The sequence below is a fragment of the Sapajus apella genome, unplaced genomic scaffold (assembly GCF_009761245.1).
Source record: "Sapajus apella isolate SASKATOON/1434 unplaced genomic scaffold, GSC_monkey_1.0 scaffold48, whole genome shotgun sequence".
Taxonomy (NCBI): domain Eukaryota; kingdom Metazoa; phylum Chordata; class Mammalia; order Primates; family Cebidae; genus Sapajus; species Sapajus apella.
Window position 1 is genome coordinate 11807493 of NW_022436988.1, and position 7361 is coordinate 11814853.

At 36.6% G+C, this 7361-nt stretch overlaps 1 long non-coding RNA gene across 1 annotated transcript; it reads left to right on the plus strand.

Annotated features, from left to right (window-relative positions):
- The first annotated feature begins 3388 nt into the window (after positions 1-3388).
- Positions 3389-5567, plus strand: LOC116525846. Its single transcript, XR_004257850.1, has 2 exons — positions 3389-3641; positions 5300-5567. It is a non-coding gene; the product is annotated as an uncharacterized LOC116525846 (long non-coding RNA).
- Positions 5568-7361: the final 1794 nt, after the last annotated feature.

Here is a 7361-nt window from a genome sequence, read left to right on the forward strand (position 1 = left end):
TATTTGCAAGGTTTGGTAGCCCTTTTCACGGCTATAAACATTCCTGGTCTTGTTTTCCGTGGACTTGTTATAAATCAACTGGCAAATTTCCTAGAAACATGATAACAGAATTATAGATTAACTCCGTAATTAGCTATGTCAGAAACTGCCAAAATTTCTTCCAAAGTGGCTGACACTTTTGCATCCTATTCAACAATAACTGAGAGCTTCTGTTGCTCCCCATTCTCACCAGCAATTGCTATCTTCATTTTAAAAAATTTAGCCATTCTAATATGTATGCAGTAATATCTTACTATTATTTTCATTTCCCTAAGGAAAAATCACTAAATTGATTTAATGTTTTTGTATAACATTAGATTTGCATTTAAAATAAAAGATAAAAATAAAAAATTACACACACAAGTCTTATAATTGAGGAACTTACATTCTTGTTGCAGAAATAAAGTATTTTCAGATATTGATCAAATAATATTTTATAATAATGTGTTAAATAGATAAAGACTGGAAAATGCTTCAGGAATTTTGAAATTTTATTTAACCAAAGAATTCTCTCTTTCAAACATTCAGACAAAAACGCAAAGCCGAACCATGTTGGCTGTAAAGGGTGGGAAATCCAGGACCTAAAAATTTGCCTTTACCCTCCATCTTATCTCACTTCTCTTCCATCAATTTTTGTCCAAAAGGGGATTCTAAGGTATATATAAGTCTTTGAGGAACTAACTCCCAAACCCCTGTCATCTATAGGTATTTGGGGCAGAGAAGGTCCATGCAGACTAAAATCTGTTGGAAAGGCTCTATCAGAGTAGTTGGAATTTGTATTTTTACCTTAAGGTTTGTGTAGGATTTGGGTAGATAAGCTGATGAATCCCGAAGTGCTTTGGAGTGAAACTGACAGTATTAGTAAAAGCAGAAAACATGAGTTGGGCAAAATATAGTACAAATAGAAGACAATGCAGGATGCCTGGTTGAAGAAGTTTCATGTAGCTATTACTGGGAATGTTGAACTGGAATTAAATCCTGGAGATATTCAAATGCAGTCAATTTAAAATTGAAGGAATTCTTAAATTATCAAATACAATCTATATTTTAGATTGGTTAATCTCATAGTGATTTGCAGTAGTCATAAAAAATATGAGACACTGGACATGGTGGCTCATGCCTGTAATCACAGCACTTTGGGAGGCAAAGGCAGGAGGATTGCTTGAGCTTGAGAGCTTGAGACCCACATGGACAATATAGTGAGACCCCATCTCTACAAAAAAATTAGCTGGGCAGGGGGGCACACACCTACAGTCCCAGCTACATGGGAGGCTGAGGTGGGAGGACTGCTTGAACCTAGGGAGATCAAGGCTGCAGTATGCTGTGATCACGCCACTGCACTCCAGCTGGGGCAACAGAGCAAGATCTTGTCTCAAGAAAGAAAGAAGAAAGAAAGAAAGAGAGAGAGAGAGGGAGGGGGGGAGAGAGAGAGAGAGAGAGAAAGAGAGAGAGAGAGAAAAAGAGAGAGAGAGAGAGGAAGAGAGAGAGAGAAAGAAGAAAGAGAAGAAAGAAGAAAGAAAGAAAGAAAGAAAGAAAGAAAGAAAGAAAGAAAGAAAGAAAGAAAGAAAGAAAGAGAGAGAGAAAGAGAGAAGGAAAGAAAGAAAAAGAAAGAAAGAAGAGAGAAAGAGGAAGGAAGGAAGAAAGGAAGGACAGAAGAAGGAAGGAAGGGGAAATATAAAAGACTAGATCCCCAAATCCTCTGAATAGAAGGTATTTGGGATTTATGTGAGTTTCTGTCCAGCAATCCTTTCTTGGGGTTTTAACTCTCTAATACACCATGTAGTCCTGGGATTTCTTCAATTTTGTGTCCTTTTCCTAAGGCCTGAATAAGACCCAAAACTGATCTATTAAGAAGCCCTATTCCTCTAGTCAGAATAATTTAAGTTATGGACACATGCCCCATGTTGTTCTCCCCTGGAAATATTCTGACATTAGAGGCAACAATCTCTTACTTGTAATAGTGCTGAAAGAATGGGAAGACAAGCTGTTGGCCAGCCATAATGAAGAAGCTTGGCTGGGCGTTGTGGCTCATGCCTGTAATCTCAGCACGTAGGGAGGCCGAGGTGGGTGAATCATCTGAGGTCAGAAGTTTGAGACTAGCTTGGCCAAGATGGTAAAACCCCATCTCTACTAAAAATACAACAAAATAAAAATAAAAATTAGCTGGGCATGGTGGCAGGCACCTGTAATCCCATCTACTTGGGAGGCTGAGTCAGGAGAATAGCTTGAATCCAGGAGGTGGAGGTTGCAGTGAGCCGAGATTGCACCTTTGTACTCTAGCATTGGCAACAAGACTGAAACTCTGTCAAAAAAAAAAAAAAAAAAAAAAGAAAGAAAGGAAAAAGAAAAAAAGAGACTTAACTCTAGTGGAAGGGAATGAGGTTAAGCCCTGAGATTATCCCACAGGTAAAAAGAATAAAGAGGGAAAGAAAACCTTGATGAAATAGTTTGGGTGTTGATAACCAGCTGAGCCTGAAGTCATTCTATATCAATACTTTTTAAAAAGTCCTTTTTAATTTTTCTTTCTTTAACTAGTCTAAATTGGGTTATGCCACCTTAAATTGCTAGCAGGTTTTAGGCTGGTAACTGTAATAACAACATAATAGTTATTTACTCAGAACCAGCTCTGACAGCTACTGTAGGAGAAACTGTCAAATAATTTAAACTTATAATTTTATTTAAACTCTATAACGTCCATCATAAAAACTAAATGAGATGTAATTTGTTTTCTTCATTTATAAAAGAGGACAATAAAATCAAGAGAGCTTGAACAACTCCCCCAACGTTGCACAGCTAGTACCTGGAAATTCAGGGACTTGAACGCATATCTGTGTGTAACCAAATTCCATGAGTTTTTGAGTATGCTGTTTTGCCTCTGGGAAGCAGAAAGGAAAGATGATCTAAGAGACATTGTCAAGAACAATAAATAAATGATGGGCTCCAGTGACTGTTGAATATGAAGAGTAAACAAAAACAAGTTTAGGAATCAAAGAAAATGACATTTAAATCTAAGATATTTAGAAAACTGAAAATTGAGTTGGCTTTTTGGAGAATAGGGTAGGGATTGATTCAATCTGAAGTATGTTGAGTTTCAAGCAATGGCAGAACTTTTAAGTGGAAATGGTCATCAGAAAGTAGAGACACAAGAGTGAAGTTAAAATGAACACGAGAACTAAAAAACAGCAGACTAATAACCTTGGTGAGGGGAAAACAAACGTGTAATTCACTGATCCCTTCTTATTGCTAGAGCTAGTGAGAAGGCTGTCTCTTGCCTTCTGTGAGAACCTGGGGCAACCAGTAGCTATTTCTCCAGCTGAATTCAGAGCGCCACTCTGCAATTGAAGACAACGAGGCAGCACATAAACACAACTGATGGATGGAAGAGGAAGATGACTGTTCAGAAATGCTCAATTAAAAAGAAATCCAGTACTGTGTTGCAATGCTTATTAAAATTCTGTGGAAACAGTTGTAATGCCCAAACCAGCTGAGAAGTCCAGGCAAATATTAAGTATTTGAATTCACTGAATAATTATGAGTCTAGGCCTTTCTTCCCTTCTTTTATCCATGTTGGCAAAGTGCTCCAGGACCACCTTATTCTACAGGTATTTTTATTATAACAAATGAGGTTTCTTAGCACAATAATTTTAAGAGAAATATTTAGTAACTGGAAATTAAGAGTTTTTTAAACTCTTAAAAGTCTTAATATTAGAATATTTCTTGTCAAAATTTTCCAATTTAAAGGCTTAGAATGGGAATAAATAAATGCTAATATCCATCAAATGAATCCATTCAATGATTCATTTATTCACTCATTCTTTTCCTAACTTTCATATTTGGGTGCTTTATGTAAACATTTAATTTAAAATGTATAATAATTTATGAAAAATTGTGAATTAACATATGTTACATGTTAATATATAAAGAAAATATAAAATTAACAAATTTTGTTTTCCAAGAAGTAAAATAAAGCAAATATGAGTACTTGCTCATAGCATGTTCTTACCTCAATTTACATGGAATCCACTAGAAAGGTTGGAAGCAATTAAATTATCAACATGTAGGAAAAATGTCTTTATTCCCATAGGCCCAATTCATCATAATTAAAATAAAGGACATTGATAATAGACACTCAAAATCCAAGGTTATCCCCTTTACAGTATATGTATCTGTTTATTTATGCTTTGTGCATTACAATCACTAATAATAAATTTTTTTTTCTTTTTTTTTTTCTTTTTGGTATGGAAAGATGTATCTGTTGTAATTAAATGCTAGGAACGGTAAAGAATATGAATCTGTGAAAAGTCCTTCCCACCCCAGTATAAAATACTAATTTTCAGTTGAAATAAAAAAGTAAATACTATAAACTCTGTTTTAGTGACATTTAAATAGATTTTAACTGAATTATTTATTTAAAATATATACAAATGGCATTTCAACTATTCTATAGAAATCATTTCCCGTCACTCATTTACTTTTTCAATGTATAGCTGCCCCTGATTATGTGGTCTCATCTCTTTAGTCCTTTTGCAAATGACTTGTTTTGAAAACATCTTCAGTAACTTTTTAATGTACTGCTCTATCCATTTATTCAAAACAAAGAAAAAAAACAATAATACCTTGCAAAGTTGGGAAACTTAAATAACATTAGCAAACTACCTATCATATACCCTAGAATCTATCATGCAATTGTTAAATATTATCTTTAATAATTATTATAATTATTAACAAGTACATTATACAAATTGAATAAAATGCCTGCACAGTGTCTATGTATTTATTTGGTCTTGGAATGCCAGGGTTAACACAAGCACCTGGGAAGAACTACTAGGATCCTGTCTGAAAGTATATACAGCAACGCATAGGGATTGAGAGCAAAGGTTTCAGATTTCAGTTGCCTTGATCTAAATGCTGTTTCTTCTGTTTACTGAGCTGGATGACAGTGGGCAGGTATATCTTTCTGTACCACATTTTCTTCATCTGTAAAATGGGTGATAATACCATCTCTTACGGACTTTTAGAGGACTAAATTATTTAATATATGTAGAATCCTTAGAAGACTAGCTGGCAGGGAATGAATGCTACATCGCTATTTTTAAGTATTTGTATATTCATGTGGCATTCTGAAAGTATCAAGTCATCTTCCTAATCATCATTATTTGCTCTTGGCTTATAACATCAGAATATGTAAACCTTTTACCTTTAAAACTCTAGTAGAGTTTGCCACGAATCGTTATTTTTCTTTTCTCTCACTAATGGTAAGAAATACATGCTGAACACCATGGCCGTGGGAGTGCAGAAGGAGCACGGAGCTTGTTTTAAGCCAGGACTCCCTGCTGGAGTACATAGGAGAGGCCCAGATGGGGGCAGCTGTCGAGGCAGTGATGTATGACAAATGACTTGCTGCTGCAATGGATCATCAGAGGCTGGCTACACTGGTGACATGTCACAGTCATACATCATCAGAGCAGTGCCTGGCAGGGGCAGCGGCCTGAAAACCACCCTGCCCCATAAATTTTAATACAGCCAAATAAAAACGCTGTACTTTTCTTTTCTTCTAAATTAAAGATTGACACTCAGGAAAGGAGGGACAGAGGACTCTTTCATATGACCAACTTGCTTTCCAAGGCCCCAGAGGCACTGAGGTCCTCTATTAATATGCACTGTCATCAATGCTCCACAATAAATGAAAGACAAAACAAAACAAAACCAAAACCCCCTGTACCTTGGTTTGACTCAGGCAGACTGGACCCATTGTATGACTTCCTGGCACAGTCTGCCCTGTGAGGAAGAGACATCCTACATTAATCTCTGGAAAATTGTTAGAAGCAGTGGGTTGCTTTGTTATTGATTACTTGCCTATAGTCAGCTGATGAGACTACATTAAAGTTTGCTATAATTTGTGAGGTATGCTGAGCAGTTTATTTCCCAATGGTGGTGAATATTGCTAGTCCACTGAATAGTGTTGATAAATTTTTAACAAAATAGCAATTTCCTTAGTAGGTTTTGGGATACAACCGTGAATAAAGCACTCTAGTAGCTTGCATTTCAGTTGGGTTTAAGAGGAGATACTAAAAATGAACACAAAATGAGTAAGATATGAATTCCAGCTATTGATAAGAAATTAAAAATATGGTGATGAGATAGAGATCAGGTGTTCACTTTAACTAAAGTAGTCAAGAAAGGCATCACTAAAAAAAAGGTTAGTTATGATTTGAGACATCAGTGATAAGAAGCAAGCAGCCAAGGAAACTTCAGATGATAAAGTTCCCCAGGCAGAGGAATGGCAAATGCAAAGTCCTGAGACAATGATTGGACATGCCAAATTTAGGACAAATTTAGGACCAATGCAAATTCCTGAGACAATGATGGATGTGCCAAATTTCAGACACTGTAGCACATGCATAACCAAAGTGGGAAGGATTGAGATAGTAGAGGACAGACGGGTAGGCAGGTTTCAGTTCATTGAGTGTCTTGTAAGCCATACTGAGGAGTTTGGGTAATCTGATTGTAAAAAGTTAGAAGGTTTTTGTTTTGTTTTGTTTTGTTTTGTTTTTGAGACAGGGTCTTGCTCTGTTGCCAGGCTGGAGTGCAGTGGCTTGATCTTGGCTCACTGCAAACTTCGCTTCCTGGATTCAAATGATTCTCCTGTCTTAGTTTCCTGAGTAGCTGGGACTACAGTCATGCACCACTGCACCCAGCTAATTTTTGTATTTTTAGTAAAGACGGGGTTTCACCATGTTGGCCAGGATGGTCTCCATCTCTTGACCTCATGATCCATCCGCCTCAGCCTCCCAAAGTGCTGGGATAACAGGCATTAGCCACCACATTCGGCCAATTAGAAGGTTTTAAGCCAGGTAAGGGTGTGAGAACACTCCCAATTTGGAAAGAAAAAAAAAAAAAAAGCATTCTTGTTGCTATGTGAAGAGAATGTTGAGGTGGGTAGAACTGGAGGCAGGGGAGTAGGATCAAAGGTGGAAACACTAGTTAGAAAGCTTAACTAGTGTAACTGGATTAGTCAGAAGCATCCAGGTAACAGAAGACTGACTTTGTACGACAATTTTAGCAGTACAATGACAGAAAGTGTTTGGATTTACAAAATATTTTGAGGCACAGCTGATATGACTTATTCATGGAGTAGATGTTTTGCACAACAAGGGGAGCAGAACTAGGGAAATGCCTTTAGATTTTACTTCTACATGACAAAGTGGTAGTGATATTGTTCACCAAAATATCTAAAAAACTTTGGAAGACATTTCTGAGTGAAAATCAGTATGTTGTTTTTTTGATGACATTCTGTTGAGATGGCAATTCAGTATCCTAGA